Source organism: Lathyrus oleraceus, chromosome 7 (genome assembly GCF_024323335.1).
Source record: "Lathyrus oleraceus cultivar Zhongwan6 chromosome 7, CAAS_Psat_ZW6_1.0, whole genome shotgun sequence".
Classification (NCBI taxonomy): domain Eukaryota; kingdom Viridiplantae; phylum Streptophyta; class Magnoliopsida; order Fabales; family Fabaceae; genus Lathyrus; species Lathyrus oleraceus.
This window is the reverse complement of record NC_066585.1, coordinates 166,720,640-166,736,412: the sequence shown is the minus strand read 5'-3', so window position 1 is coordinate 166,736,412 and position 15,773 is coordinate 166,720,640. Positions and strand designations below refer to the sequence as shown.

The window sequence follows — 15,773 nt, the reverse complement described above, 5'->3', positions numbered from 1 at the left end:
TTTTTATTCCTTTTTACACCTCCTTTTCTTCCCTTTTTCACTTTTGCTTCAAAATGGATACCTGACATAAATAGCAAGGAAATACTGCATAATATCTGATAAAATGAGATAAACTAAAGTAAATGATAATATAATCTAATTGAATTAAGTCTTAAAATGTGATATAATTTCGTGTTATCAAACTCCCCCATACTTAAATCTTTGCTTGTCCTCAAGCAAAATTCAGTATAGAACTTGTTAAAAGTTTTAGCCAGATGAAATTTCAAAGCACACATCAATTCGTACTAGGTTGCAAATGGGTTTTTGTTTGGGAGGACTTGAGTTTAATCTTGACATCAACAACTACCGTTACAACTTAGATAACCCTACCTTATGCAAATCAGTTCAAGTACCCTATGATAGCTATCCTGGTTCCTTTGGTCTTATTTTACCCGTTTTCATTCTAGCGAAATCACATTAAGCCCTTTATCTTTTCGCGCACATAGTGGAGTAACCGGTTAGTGATTATGATCCGCTTTTAGCTAGAAGTTCTGGTACATAAGTCGGATAACTTCATTATTCAGTCCATTGCAAATTGCGGGGGATCGAACCGTAGTCCGCCCTACCAAGTTCAGTACCAGATTCCTACTGAACCAACTCATAATGGATCTTTCGTATTGTGCTTTTGCATGATCTGCAACCTTTAGATTAAATGATCTGGTAAGGATCACCTAATTTACTTAGTGCATTTCTTGATATATTTATATATCTTAGGTTACTTTTGGGGATCATTCACTTATATTCATCGGCTCTCCACGTAGTTTGCTATTAAGTTGGTGCTGACTTCTGTATAAACTACTTGGGGTTGCCATAGAACTAAAAGTTCAAGGAATCGGTATAATAGGTACTTTATCCTGATCTAACATATTGAGGTTCTCAGAGCGTTGTTATGGTAATGATTTTGTTTTGATTTCACTCAAGTTTTATAGAGTAAGCAACCTTTATACTTATTGGGTGTGTTAAATTTTTTTTTTTGTTATGGCTCAAGAAAATTGAGGGAATGGATAATAGAAATTTTCACACTCGGACTTAACTTAAAAATTTTTTTTTTTTTTTTTTTTTTTAGTAAGAAAGGGAAATAACAATGAAAGGGAAGGTAACATACTTGAAAAATGGAAATAGGAAGAATATTGTTTCCCCCCCATACTTAAACTAAACATTGTCCTCAATGTTTTAAGGGAAAGAAATACAAAATGGAAATGCAAAGAAAATAACAACTAAGGCTGCCTTCCGCCTCTGGTTCTTGGACCTGGTGATCTTTGACGTATGTCTAAGTTGTCGAACCTGCTGAACAATTCAGTAAACCGCTGGTCGGTTATGGCATTCCGAGCGTCCTGTTGCTGTTGCATTTGACGCATCATCTGCATCATCTCTGCATTCTGTACCTGCATTCCATCGATAGCATCCATAATGTCGTCGTTGGTTGCAGGCCTTCTTCGTCGACGACGTTGGGAGGATGGGCCAGTTGCATTACCGGAAGGGTTGAGCGGGGCTGAACGTTGTGTAGGAGGATGATCACCTTGTTCCATTTCTTCAAACTCATCTGTTTGTGGGTTTGTTTGTAAAGGCTCGGTGGTTTCAGGAGCGTTTAGATCATAGAGGTGGCGGTCGGGGTTTGTGACATCAGTTAGGGCGATATTTGGTAGAACAACGCTTGGGACAGCCTGGTTGTTCACCATAAGATAATACCCTCCGCCTACTCTATTTTTAATCAGGCGGCTGGAGCGGCAATAGCTGATATCCATAGACAGGGGAGGTAGGGATTCTAAAGTTTGGAGTTTATCCCCTAAGTTCAGGCCAAGTGCTATGGATGTTATTAATCCACCAATTATAAAGGGTTGCCGGCCTCTAGCACATAAGGTGCGGATATGATGAAAGAGAAAAGAGGCGGCGTTTACCTGAGTATCCGGTTCGAAGACGCATTGGAGGAAAAATAGCTCCTTTGAGTTGACCTTGCTGTTGTTTGGTCTTCCAAAAATTGTGTTTTGCAAGATGCGGATGAAGTACCGGATAGTGGGGTTATGTATATGGGAGAGAAGGAGTTCTTCCCAGTTGTAGGTATCTATACCGGTAATTTTCTTAAAAAGGCCAAAAACGCCAACTGTGTTCCAGTTTGAGTTTGGAGGGATTCTGGGGTGTACCTGACCTTCTATGGGAAATTGTAACATGGTACTCAATTGGTTTTGGGTTAAGGAGTACTCGGTGTTGAACATGCGGAAGGTTGCGGTACCGGTTAAAAATTCGTCTTCACCGGCGGGAGTGGTGTAGTCGTATGAACTTAAGAATTCTAAGGTTAGGGATGGGTAGGTGGGTTGATTATGAGTGCAAAGGAAGGTTAAGTCGGCTAGGCGGAGCATCCATTCGATACCTTGGAGTAATCCTAATTGTTGTAAACAAGTTAAATCGGGGTACCTGGTGGAAGCGACGCCTCGCTGTTGGAAACGTTCGAATTGCTCTTGCTGGTAGTTGTCATCTCCGGATCGGAAGATGATATTTCCGAAATTTTGATTTCCCGCCATTGTGATGAATTTTTGAAGGGATGATTTGGAAAGAAAAAGAAATGTATTTGATAGGAGAGAATTGTTTTGTGGTGAATGAAGGAAGTTTTGGCAGGTATTTATAGGAGAAGGGTTGGAAGATAGAAAGAAAAAGTGGTTGAAGAGTAATTAAGTGTGGTAAATGAAAAATGAATGGGGAATGTAAAAAGTTAAAGTGTAACGTTCGTCTCCAACGGCTCCCTAACGTTCACATGTCTGAGGGGCGTTACGCTCGTCACAAGGCTGTGACGCTCGTAACAGGCAATAGACGTGCCGTCCGTTATGGGTAGTGTGACGCTCGTCACACATTTCTTTTTGGAAAGGCTTTCAGCAGCGCTTCACAGAATTACTTTGGTAGCGTATTTTAATGTTTCATTTTGCTTATGATCATTTTTAGTCTGCAATTTTAATGTATTGTGCACGCTTACTTGCTTTGTATAATAATAATAATAGGTAACAACAGTAGAGCGTAATAGCCATTGCATAATAAAATTTACTAAACAGCTTCAATAAGAATGATCATAATGTATTACAGGGAAGGAAAACAATGAAATGAAATAGAAATAAACATGAATTCAAACCACATTAATGAAAAATCTAGCCTAAAACTAAATAACTTAGAAAGAAATAACTAAATTCCATCTATCTTCGGATCTCTGGCCGGAGGAGCAAAAGAGTTAACATGATGCCGTAACATACGTAACTGACTTGCCGTGCTGCTCATGTATTCTAGGATTTCAAGTCTCAAGTTGTGGAAATCTTCCCTGAGGGCGTCTTGCTCTGACATCAAGGCTTCAATGACGGTTTTAATATCTGTTCCTGGCATATGATGTCGGAGATTAGGCATGGCTGATTCTTCGGTCAGGACAGGCTGAGGAGGAGGATCAATATCATAGTAGCCGGAAGGTGTCTGAGGGTCAGATTCAGCATGAGAGATATGGTCAACATAGTGCTCATAGTCATCACAAATCTCATAATCCTGGATGGATTCAGTGGATCCAGCCGGAGTTGGGGTTTCATTCAGGTTATAGAGCCAGTTCCTTTGGTTATGAACACTAGTTCTAGGATCGGGCATGGTGAATAGGCAGAGAACCTGGTTATCAATAATAAGCTCAAACTCATCAGACCCTATGTTTGCTATAAACATAGTGTTGAAGAGGAAGGGTATACTCATAGTAGTAATGCCACAAAAAGGGCTAAGGTCAAGCATAGGCTGACGTAATCCAATAGCATTACCTATCATAGTGATCAAACCGCCTATTCTAATGGGTGCTCGCTCATCCTGGATAAGGTGGTCCAAATTAGCTAACATAAAAGTAGCACCGTTTACTGGACGGTTCTGGGAAGCACAAAATATGATGAAGAGTTCATCACGTGAAACTGAAGTACTATTTGGCTTCTTCCCAAATAAAGTGTGGGTCAGGACCTTATGGAAATAGCGAAAAGCCGGGTTATGTATGTTTCCAGAGAGAAACTCATGTTCTTCGGGCTCATCATTTCCAGTCAGCTTACCCCAAAAGTGTTCAAGCTCTCTATATTCAAAAAGTTCTTCCTGGCTTACAGTGAATGTATCAAAGGAGGTAGGAAAACCCAAAAGGTTGGTGAAGTCTCTAATATTAAATTGGTACTCCATATTGAACATTCTGAACTGGATAAAACCTCTGCTAATTCCTTTTCCATGGCTGGGTAGATAGATTAATGAACTAAGGAATTCTAGTGTGAGTCTCCGGTAGGTGGTGAAATGTCTCAGGATAGGGGAGGTCTCCCATCCTATCTGATTCAGCAAAAACAGGACACTCTGTCTCAATCCAAGGGCAGTCATTGCCCAATCATCAGCATATAAACTAGGTAGCATCTCTCTAGCGGCTAGTTCTTCAAACTTTCGTTTCTGAGCCATTCCTCTGAACTTGATACCCATACGATCAGAATGTCCCATCTGGTTAGTGTTAGCTAGAGAAAAGAAACATGAGTTTAAGTCAGGATTTGGCCAAATGCCGAAAGAAGAAAAGAATTATTATTATTATATATATATATATATATTTTTTCTTTTTTTTTTAATAAATCAATAATGAATACTAAATAGAAATTAAAAGAATAATTAAGAGAAAAATAGGGAAATGATAATAATAATAGAATAATAAAATAACAAATTAATTTGTGGGTTGTCTCCCACTAAGCGCTTTGTTTAAATGTCGCAAGCTCGACAAATAAACTGTTAAATATAGTCTATGAGTCCTGGGGGCGTTTCGTCTAAGTGTAGAATTTGCGAATCCTCGTTGGTTTCCGCATAGTGATAATGTTTCAGACGTTGCCCGTTTACGGTGAACGGTTCTGTAGATTGTCCTTTTATTTCTACCGCTCCACTGGGAAAGATTTTAGTGATATGAAAAGGTCCTGACCATCTGGATCGTAGTTTTCCCGGGAATAACTTTAGTCTAGAGTTAAATAAAAGTACTGCGTCGCCTTGCTTGAAGATTTTCCTTGATATACGCTTGTCATGCCATTGTTTTGTTCTTTCTTTATAGATTTTGGCATTTTCATAGGCGTCTCTTCTGAGTTCCTCTAATTCGTTTATGTCAAGGATTCTCTTTTCACCGGCGGCTTTATAATTCAAATTTAAATTTCTAATAGCCCAATAGGCTTTATGTTCTAATTCTACCGGGAGGTGACAGGATTTTCCATAAATGAGCTTAAATGGGGTCGTCCCTATGGGAGTTTTATAAGCAGTTCGGTATGCCCACAAAGCTTCTGGTAATTTCAATGACCAATCTTTCCTTGAAGTGGCGACCGTTTTTTCTAGTATTTGCTTGATTTCTCTGTTAGATACTTCCACTTGTCCACTGGTTTGAGGGTGGTAAGGTGTTGCTATCCTATGTCTCACTCCATATTTAAGTAGTAGTTTTTCGAGTACCTTGGATATAAAGTGTGATCCACCATCACTGACTACTATTCTTGGGATGCCAAATCTCGGAAATATTATATTTTTAAAGAGTCTAGTTACTACTCGGGTATCATTTGTTGGAGAAGCTATAGCTTCGATCCATTTTGATACGTAGTCAACTGCCACGAGTATGTATTTGTTACCGAAAGAGGATGGGAAAGGTCCCATGAAGTCTATCCCCCACACGTCAAAAATCTCTACTTCCAAAATACCTTTTTGTGGCATCTCGTCACGTCTAGATATGTTTCCCGTGCGTTGACATCTGTCGCACTCCTTAATAGCCGCATGTACGTCCTTCCATATAGTAGGCCAATAAAAGCCAGCTTGTAGGATTTTAGAGCAGGTCTTGGATGTACTTGTGTGTCCACCATAAGGCGCAGAGTGACAGTGTTGGATTATATTTTCTACCTCTTCTTCGGGTATACATCGACGGAAAATACCATCGGGGCCTCTTTTGAAAAGTAAGGGATCATCCCAGTAATAGTGTTTTATGTCGTGGAAGAATCGTTTCTTCTGCTGGTAAGATAGAGTAGGTGGAACTATTCCGACAGCTAAATAATTGACTAGATCAGCGTACCATGGTGTGACAGATATAGCTAAGGTGGTTTCTACTTGCATGTCGGAGTTGTTCTCTTCCAAAGTAGCTATGAGTTTATCATACGAGAAATCATCATTAATGGATGTTCTTTCCGGTTCAAGGTTCTCAAGTCTAGAGAGGTGGTCTGCTACTACGTTTTCAGTTCCTTTCTTGTCCTTGATTTCTAAGTCGAATTCTTGTAGTAACAAGATCCATCTTAGGAGTCTAGGTTTAGCATCTTTTTTGTTAAAAGGTACCTGATAGCAGCGTGATCAGTGTAAACTATTATTTTGGCTCCTACCAGGTAAGAACGAAATTTATCTAGCGCAAATACCACTGCTAGGAGTTCTTTCTCGGTTGTGGCATAATTCATCTGTGCTTCATCCAGGGTTCTGCTAGCGTAATATATAACGTGAAGCTTTTTATCCTTTCTTTGTCCTAAAACAGCACCTACAGCATAGTCACTGGCATCGCACATTATTTCGAATGGTTCATTCCAGTCTGGTGTCTGCATAATGGGTGCGGAGATCAATGCTTGTTTAAGAGTTTGAAATGCTTTTAAACAGCTATCGTCAAATATGAATTCAGCATCTTTCATCAACAGTCCGGTTAAGGGTTTAGTTATCTTAGAGAAGTCTTTGATGAATCGTCGGTAAAAACCGGCGTGTCCTAAAAAACTTCGTACTTCTCTCACGGTTCTTGGGGGTTGAAGATTTTCGATTACCTCTATTTTGGCTTTGTCTACTTCAATTCCTCTGTTCGAGATGATGTGTCCTAAAACAATGCCTTCTTGTACCATAAAATGGCACTTTTCCCAATTAAGTACTAAGTTTACTTTTACACATCGCTCCAGAACTCTTTCCAGGTTTTCAAGGCATTCTTCGAAACTTTGTCCGTATACAGAAAAGTCATCCATAAATACTTCCATGATGTTTTCGAGAAAGTCGGCGAATATTGCCATCATGCATCTTTGAAAAGTTGCAGGGGCATTACATAGACCAAACGGCATTCGTCTATACGCGAAGGTACCAAAAGGGCATGTGAATGTTGTCTTTTCTTGGTCATCAGGGTGAATTGGTATTTGAAAGAAGCCTGAATAACCGTCTAAATAACAGAAATGTGAATGTTTAGCTAATCGTTCTAACATCTGGTCAATGAATGGTAAAGGGAAATGATCTTTTCGGGTTGCTTTGTTTAGTTTCCTATAATCAATGCACATTCTCCATCCCGATTCGATTCGTTTAGTTATAGTTTCTCCTTTTTCGTTTTCAATAACGGTTATGCCTCCTTTCTTTGGTACAACGTGTACAGGACTAACCCATTTGCTATCAGATATAGGATATATAATACCTGCTTCTAATAACTTGGTTATTTCTTTCTTTACTACCTCACTTAGGATCGGATTTAGTCTTCTCTGGTGTTCCCTAGAGGTTTTACAGTCTTCTTCTAACATGATGCGGTGCATACAAATAGAAGGGCTTATTCCTTTAAGATCGGTGATGTGGTATCCTAGTGCGGTTGGATATTTTCTTAAGATATGTAGGAGTTTTTCTGTTTCGAGTCTTCCTAGATCTGCATTAACTATCACAGGTCGTTCAAGTTCTAAGTCTAGGAATTCATATCTCAGATTTTTGGGAAGTGTTTTCAAATCAGGGGTTGGTTTGTTAAGACACTGCGTAGGATCCGGTGTTATTGCTAGGCATTGTTTAGATTTGTCCTCTAAAAGATAGTCTGATGATTTGTCTTCTCCTGACTCTGCTTCTTTTATGCATTCATCGATGATATCCATGAAGTAACATGTATCTTCTATTGCAGGTGCTTTCAAGAATTGGGAAAGAATGAATTCAATTTTCTCTTCGCCTACTTCGAAGGTGAGTCGTCCTCGTTTTACGTCTATGATTGCACCGGCAGTTGCTAAGAATGGTCTTCCTAGTATAATAGGTGTCGTATCATCTTCTCTAATGTCCATAATTGTGAAGTCAGTGGGAATGTAAAACTGACCTATGCGTACGGGAACGTTTTCAAGGATTCCTACAGGATATTTGATGGAACGATCTGCTAATTGCACAGACATTTTGGTCGGTCTTAATTTTCCCATTTCCAGTTTCTTACATATGGATAAAGGCATAACGCTAATTCCGGCTCCTAAATCGCATAAGGCTTTGTCGATGACAAATTTTCCTATGTGACAGGGTATAGAGAAACTACCCGGATCCTTGAGTTTAGGGGGCATGTTTTGGATTATAGCGCTACATTCGGCAGGGAGTGTAACGGTTTCGCTATCCTCAAGTTTCCTTTTATTAGAAAGAATTTCTTTTAAGAATTTAGCATATGAAGGCATCTGCGTAATAGCTTCGGTAAACGGAATTGTAACGTTTAATTGTTTAAGGAGATCAACAAATTTTCTAAATTGGCCTACATCTTTGGTTTTAACAAGCCTTTGAGGGTAAGGTATAGGTGGTTTGTAAGGTGGTGGAGGTACATAAGGTTCCTTATTTTCTAGGGTTTCCTTATTACTCTCTTCCTTTTCCTTAGGTTCACTTTCCTCAGTAGATTTCTTAGGGTTTTGGTTTTCTATCCTTGGGTCAGACGGTCCTTCCACTTCCGTTCCACTTCTTAATATAATTGCATGAGCTTGGCTTCTCGGATTGGGTTGGGGTTGTCCAGGGAATGTACCAGTTGGTGCAGCAGTAGGTGCTTGTTGTTGAGCTACTTGAGATATTTGCGTTTCCAGCATTTTGTTATGGGTAGCCAGGGCATCTACTTTGCTTGCTAGTTGTTTAAGTTGTTCGCCAGTGTGTATGTTCTGGTTTAAGAAATCTTTATTGGTTTGTTGTTGGGAAGCTATAAAATTTTCCATCATGATTTCCAGGTTGGATTTTCTAGGGGTATTATTGTTAGGATTCTGTTTCTGATATCCCGGAGGTATAGATGGGGCTTGATTTGGAGACTGTCCAGGTGCGTATAAAGCATTATTACTCTTATATGAGAAGTTTGGATGGTTCTTCCAATTTGGGTTATAGGTATTCGAATAGGGGCTTCCTTGAGCATAGTTTACTTGCTCTGCTTGGATTCCAGTTAAGAGTTGACATTCCGCAGGAGTGTGGCCTTGGATTCCACAGACCTCGCAATTCTGAGTTATAGCAACCACGGCTGCTGGAGGTGATACGTTTAAACTTTCAATTTTCTGGACCAAAGCATCCACTTTTGCATTGACGTGATCAAGGTTACTTATCTCGTACATGCCAGTTTTCGTTTGAGGTTTTTCCACATTCGTTCGTTCGGTTCCCCACTGATAGTGGTTTTGGGCCATGCTCTCGATAAGCTGGTAAGCATCAGCGTAAGGTTTGTTCATTAGTGCACCACCTGCAGCGGCGTCTATTGTTAACCTTGTATTGTATAAGAGACCATTATAAAATGTGTGAATTACTAACCAGTCTTCCAAACCATGGTGTGGGCAAAGTCTCATCATGTCTTTGTATCTTTCCCATGCTTCGAAAAGAGACTCGTTGTCTTTCTGTTTAAATCCGTTTATCTGGGCTCTTAACATAGTTGTTTTGCTTGGTGGAAAATATCGGGCAAGAAAAACTTTCTTCAACTCGTTCCATGTGGTGACTGAGTTGGAAGGAAGAGATTGAAGCCATCTTCTAGCGCTATCTCTTAATGAGAAAGGAAAAAGACGAAGTCGAATTGCCTCTGAAGTGACACCATTAGCTTTAACAGTATCAGCGTATTGGACAAATACGGATAAATGAAGGTTTGGATCTTCGGTAAGATTTCCAGAGAATTGGTTATGTTGCACAGCCTGCAACAACGAAGGTTTAAGTTCAAAGTTGTTTGCTTCGATTGCGGGCGGAGCAATACTTGAATGCGGTTCATCTTGTGATGGAGCGGCGTAATCTCTAAGAGCACGAGCTGGTTCTGCCATCTCGGTTAAAGAAGGAAAATCTTTGAGATCAGGAAGGTTTATAGGAGGGAGATTGTTTTCAGCACGATATTCCCGAATTCGTCGTAAGACTCGGAGATATAGTTCGATATCGTTGATTCGTAAATAGAGCGGTTCGCCTTGAGAGCGAGTGCGTGGCATACAAATCAACGAAAGAAAGAAAATAGAAGAAAAAGAAACCTTAGTCTCTACAGCGTAACGGAAGAGTTACGATATCGATTGAATAAAAGTCCCCGGCAACGGCGCCAAAAACGTGATCGCTCGACTGGGTGAGTCGAGAATGGGATACAAACTGCAAGTGCACAGTTCTATCGCGTAGTTTTAAAAGATATCGATCCCACAGGGACTTATGAATCGATATACCGTTATCTAAGGTTACTACGTAAATCTAAGGTGAAAATGTTTGATTGTTTGGGGAAAACTAAGAGCTAAACTAATATCTAGATTAAATATTAATAAGACGGATATCGGTATGTAGTTCGTCAAAACTAGGGAATCAAGTCTTTGTCGGTTTCTTGGTTTTAAAATGAATCGTTTCGGTTAACTTTATTGGTTAAAGGTTCTATCTCAAACTCTCGCTCTGTTGAATAAACCATGATTTTATATTAATGTTGCTGTCACTTATAATTAAGTCAAAAACCATATTTTGAAAGCAATAAAGTTGCAGAAACTCTTTTTAAGAAAATACTGACCGTTTTAAACACCCTTATCTCAAACTCTCGCTCTGTTGACTTAGGTTATATAATTAAATCCAAATGCTTAACTCTCGTCCTCACATTCAATCTTTAAAAATACTTTTTGGAAAAGGTCAGAATTTAATTAACTCCAAAACTTGCTCTCGCCCTGATCTAGAATTAATGCCTAACTTACACTGTCCAGTTAAAATCTCAAACTCTCGCTCTATTGATTTTAACTTCTTTATGTCTTTTACTTTTGTAAAAAATCTTGTTATTAAACCTGTAAGTTGAGACCGTAAAAAGATTGATTTTGATTTTAAGTTTAGGTAGACCGACTCAGTCTTGATCCCTTATTCTGCTTACTTTACATACCGATACCTAGGCAAATTAGCCAGACATGCTAAACAAATAAGAATTTATATCATGCATAAACAGACTCATTCCAGGCAGATAATATAGATAAATAATAAAACAAAATATTAAATAATGATTAAAGAACCTGAATGCGTAATACAATGGTCTTGAACACTCCACCACAAGCCGGTAGGATTTGTTCTTGGATTCTTCAATTAAACAGTAAATTAAATCAAGGAAATAAAACTGGAATTTAACGTAAGGTTAAATCCAGTATAAAATTGCACAATAGTTTCCGGTGTAGAAACTATTATGCGAAAAATATCTAAAAGCTAAAACTGGAAAGGTAAATTTGCAAGGGAAAAAGAACGTAAAGCTTGCAAAAGAAATAAATAAAATAAACAATGCTGGAAAAGAAAAAAATAAGCAAAAGGCGTGAAAAGAAAATTTGGCAGAGCTTCGGCAATGTGAGCGTGGAAAAACCGGTCCTTTGAAACTTCCCAATTAGCTGCTATTTATACAGCTGCTGGTGTAACTGCTTTTCAAGGGTTTCCGTGTGCGTGGTCTCGTTCCGAGGGTTAAGCGTGCGTGGAAATAGCTTTCAACGTGGTCAGTTGAGTTCCTTGCGCCAAAAATATAGAGGACTGGTGTGACGCTCGTTACACCATGTGTGACGCTCGTCACAGGAATGCTTTTAGTGTGACGCTCGTCACAACCCTTGTGACGCCCGTCACAGGCATAACGTGCACTTTCTTTGGGCTGGGCTTGGTCTTTGTTATTTGTTTCCTTTTTATTCCTTTTTACACCTCCTTTTCTTCCCTTTTTCACTTTTGCTTCAAAATGGATACCTGACATAAATAGCAAGGAAATACTGCATAATATCTGATAAAATGAGATAAACTAAAGTAAATGATAATATAATCTAATTGAATTAAGTCTTAAAATGTGATATAATTTCGTGTTATCATATACTTGGAGTTAGGATGAATTGAGGTCAGATTCGTGATCAGTTCCATTTTTACTTTGAAATCATGTCCTTCTTTTTTATTTTTGTGATGGTGATGAGTGGACCAGTCCGGCGAGGCTCGCCTGAGAAGGTGACCTGAGTTTTGGTCCGGTGATGAGATGGCATGGTCCAGAGCCACATGATCATTTCATTTTGTTTTAATCACGAGCGTTGGTTTTGAATACAATGTTTGTGGCGCGCTGACTCAAGTGCATGGTGTAACACGCGTTTGGATCCACTTGATCTGCCACCCCAATTAATGAGGGAGATCAAGTGGTCTACGTTTTTTCTGAATATTTGAATTTCATTTTATTTGTTTTATTTTCATTAGTTCATATTAAATTTAATATTGATCCAAAAAATATGAGAGTTTCACCAATTTTTTAAAAATAAAATCCTCTTTCATTTTCTGAATTAAAATTATATTTTGGATCATTATTAATATTTTTTATGATTTAATCGATTTTGTGAATTTTTTTAATATCTTTGGTGTTTTAATGAGGTTTTAGGAAATTGACCAACCATAATTTAATTTAATGCATATTTTTATTATTTTTAACTGTTTAAATGCCAAATAAATTGTGTAGAGTCATTTTAATTGACTTTGTGTGTTTGACTTGTGTTGTTGTGCCTTGGTCAAGGTTGATTTGAATTTATTAGTTAAGATCATTGGATTTAGGGGATTAATGGAATGTACATTCCGTCTCCCAAAATGAATGAATGATCTTAATTCGGTAAAAGTCCTCCTTTGACCAATTTGTGTTGAATCCAATTCCCCTCCCTCTTCATCTCATTCCCCTTCTTTATTCATTCATGTCACGGACCTATGATATCTCTATATCCAAAGGCTAGTTGGTTGCAAAATCAACATGAGTATGGATGAGATTAGGTCTACTACTTTGCATATTCTTTTTGTGTGTGATATGTTTTATAAGCATAGTCCATTATACTATGTCTCTAACATGCATTAACACCAAAGTTCTATTGCCCGACCTCAAATAGTTGTGACTTCTACCTAAGTTCAATTACGATTGCTTAACGTAGTTCTAAATTTGTGATACAAAAGCCATATCATTCTAGTTAGTGAGTGTCATACCCTGATTTTGGCCCTGAAATTTTTTCCCATCAATCATTCATTTGTATTTCTCCTCATGACCATTTCATCTGGTCAAGAATCTATCCACCGGCTTATTTTGTTTAGACTTGTCATCATCTTCTTTTCCATAAGTCTTTGGGCCTTGCCATTTGTCTTGGTATAGTATGTTTGTTTTCCCTTGGCCAAGCAAGACATGGAGTCCATTATCACCAGATAAGAATTAGTTGGAATCTCAGGTTTTGTCTAAATCCAATCAGTGTTTTGTCTCCCTCATAAGACACCATTCACCCCTTGTTCAAGTTTGTCAATTATGTGGTCATTCACATTCCTTTGTCTTGTTCCTGATCATAGCTCACTTCTAATGAATTTCTATGCCAAATACAAACATTACATTCATTCAATCATTCATATTCATTTTTCATTTATTCAAGATTCGAAAATTCCATACATATTTCTCCATTCATATTCATTTTTCCATTCATTCAAAATTCAAAGAAATTCCTTACATATTGTCGCAACCTGAAAAATGGAATGCGAAAAAAAACAACCGGCGAAGAAAGACAAGAGAGTCGCCACCGTGCGTTATTTATCCCAAAGGAGGGAAAGGAAACGCTCGAAGTAAACCTGGAAAAAGGAAAGGACAAGACAGGGTCTCGCAACCAAATCTCGGGTTCGGGAGTCGATTATGCGAAGGGAAGGTATTAGCAGCCCTACGCATCCGTAGTACTCTACGGGATCCACTTTTGTAGTTCTTGTCTAAAGGGTGTGGGTTTATCTAATGTGTTATTTACTAAAAAAAAAGGGGTCAAAAGAAAATGACTCGCACGGATGTCGCATCCACTGCATACGTATCTCATCTGAATATGAGAATCAGAGTCTTCGTAGCTTAGCTACCTAGGGGTTAAGGGTAATTATGATCGCTAAGACATCGCGTCTTATGCCTACGTATCTCATCTGGAATGAGAATCAGAGCAAGCCGTAGTTCGGCTAACTACGGGGTTATGGATTGGGTTTTGGAAGAACGACGTTACTACGCAATCTACCGGATGCTCGACCTTTGGAGACTTACTCGCCTGTAGTAGAAGGAGTTAACGTGTTCTTAGGAGAAGAAAAATCAATGAATTGGTAGGGTTAGGGATGCTCATGCAAAAAGGCAGTCCTTGACGAAGGAACCGCACTACCTGTGGGGATACGAACACATACAAAACAAACATGTATAAAGTAAACGTGCCAACAAGGCAATCAGAATAAATCTCCCAAATGGTATCCCACAAGCAAAGTGGAATATCCAGCGAGCTATCCCTACAAAAGTCATGTGAGCCTTCACAAAAACTCAACAAAAGGGTTAGTGAAACACGATAAGGATTAGGGGAAAACATGCTATGAGAAACGTAAGTCAGATTAGAGCAAAACAGAAAAAAGAAAATGCTACTATTGCGATCGCTACTGTCTCGCCTAGCGAAGGCTTGGCGAAGCATCGCTGCGTGCTCGCCTAGCGAAGGTGCTAGCGAGCGCCTGCGGTTTTTGGATTTTTCCTGGATAACAGTATGGTTTCAGAAACCTCAAACCCTGTGGCATACACTTCAGAAATTAAACGATTAAACATTCAAGGCATTATTTATACATTCATACATAATTATGAACCCGTGGGCAAAAACCTAATGAAATTCATCCATCATACCTCAAACATTCAGAGTATTCAACTTCAAAGCACAAAGGTAATGGGAATAAGGGCAAACCTGATTGGAGAGATCGGTTGAAATCAAATGGCACGGCTGGATTTGCAAACCAATGTTAGGGTTTGCTTGAGCTGAAAGTGTGTGAGTCAGAATGAACCTTTCAGAGTTGCCTGGAGGTTGCTGCAGATTAATTCTCACTCTCTCTGTCTAGGTTTCTCTCCAGGTTTTGTCCAGGGTTTTGTTTCAATGAAAACTCTAGTATTTATAGCCTAATATTGGTATCTTTGTGGGCTTTTGAGAGAGGTCCAACTCTGAGATTTTTTCTTTTATTTATTTATTTATTATTATTTATTTATTTTTTCATTTTCCGTTTTTTTTTTCAAAACACGTGGGCTTCGCCTAGCGAGCATGACAGCTCATGAACAAACCTTTGCTCCTTCAAGATTAACGTTTTGACTGACGAATAGACCCCTGTTGGAAGTAACTCAAGTCTTTCCCTTGTGTTGACTGATCATCTAAATAGAACCCACAAAGTGTCCTGGATGATGTTCAAGCTTCTTGGAGCTAATCCCGATTGACATGATGAAATGCAATGTATCTAATGTTAAATGACCTAAATATGAAAATGTGAATAAGGAGGGAAAATTTTGGGGTGTTACAGCTGCCCCTATTCAGTCATCAGCTAACCCGAGCAGGATGAAAGCGAACAGCTTATCAGACAAACAGGGTGAGCAGGGATTGAATACCAAAGACAGACTGAAAATTTGCACTCTGAGAACACCACAAAAATGCTGAAATACACCGCGTTGTTTATTTCTCTTCCGATCCTCTGGCTGAATCTGAATCAGTCTTCTGACTTAATTTGGAGTTTCGATCCTCTGGCTGAATCTATACTCAATTTAGTCCTCTGGTTGGGTGTTA

General features: G+C 38.9%; 1 pseudogene; it reads left to right on the top strand.

Moving 5' to 3' along the window:
- The first annotated feature begins 9,537 nt into the window (after positions 1-9,537).
- On the top strand, positions 9,538-9,637 carry LOC127109097 (uncharacterized; annotated as a pseudogene).
- Positions 9,638-15,773: the final 6,136 nt, after the last annotated feature.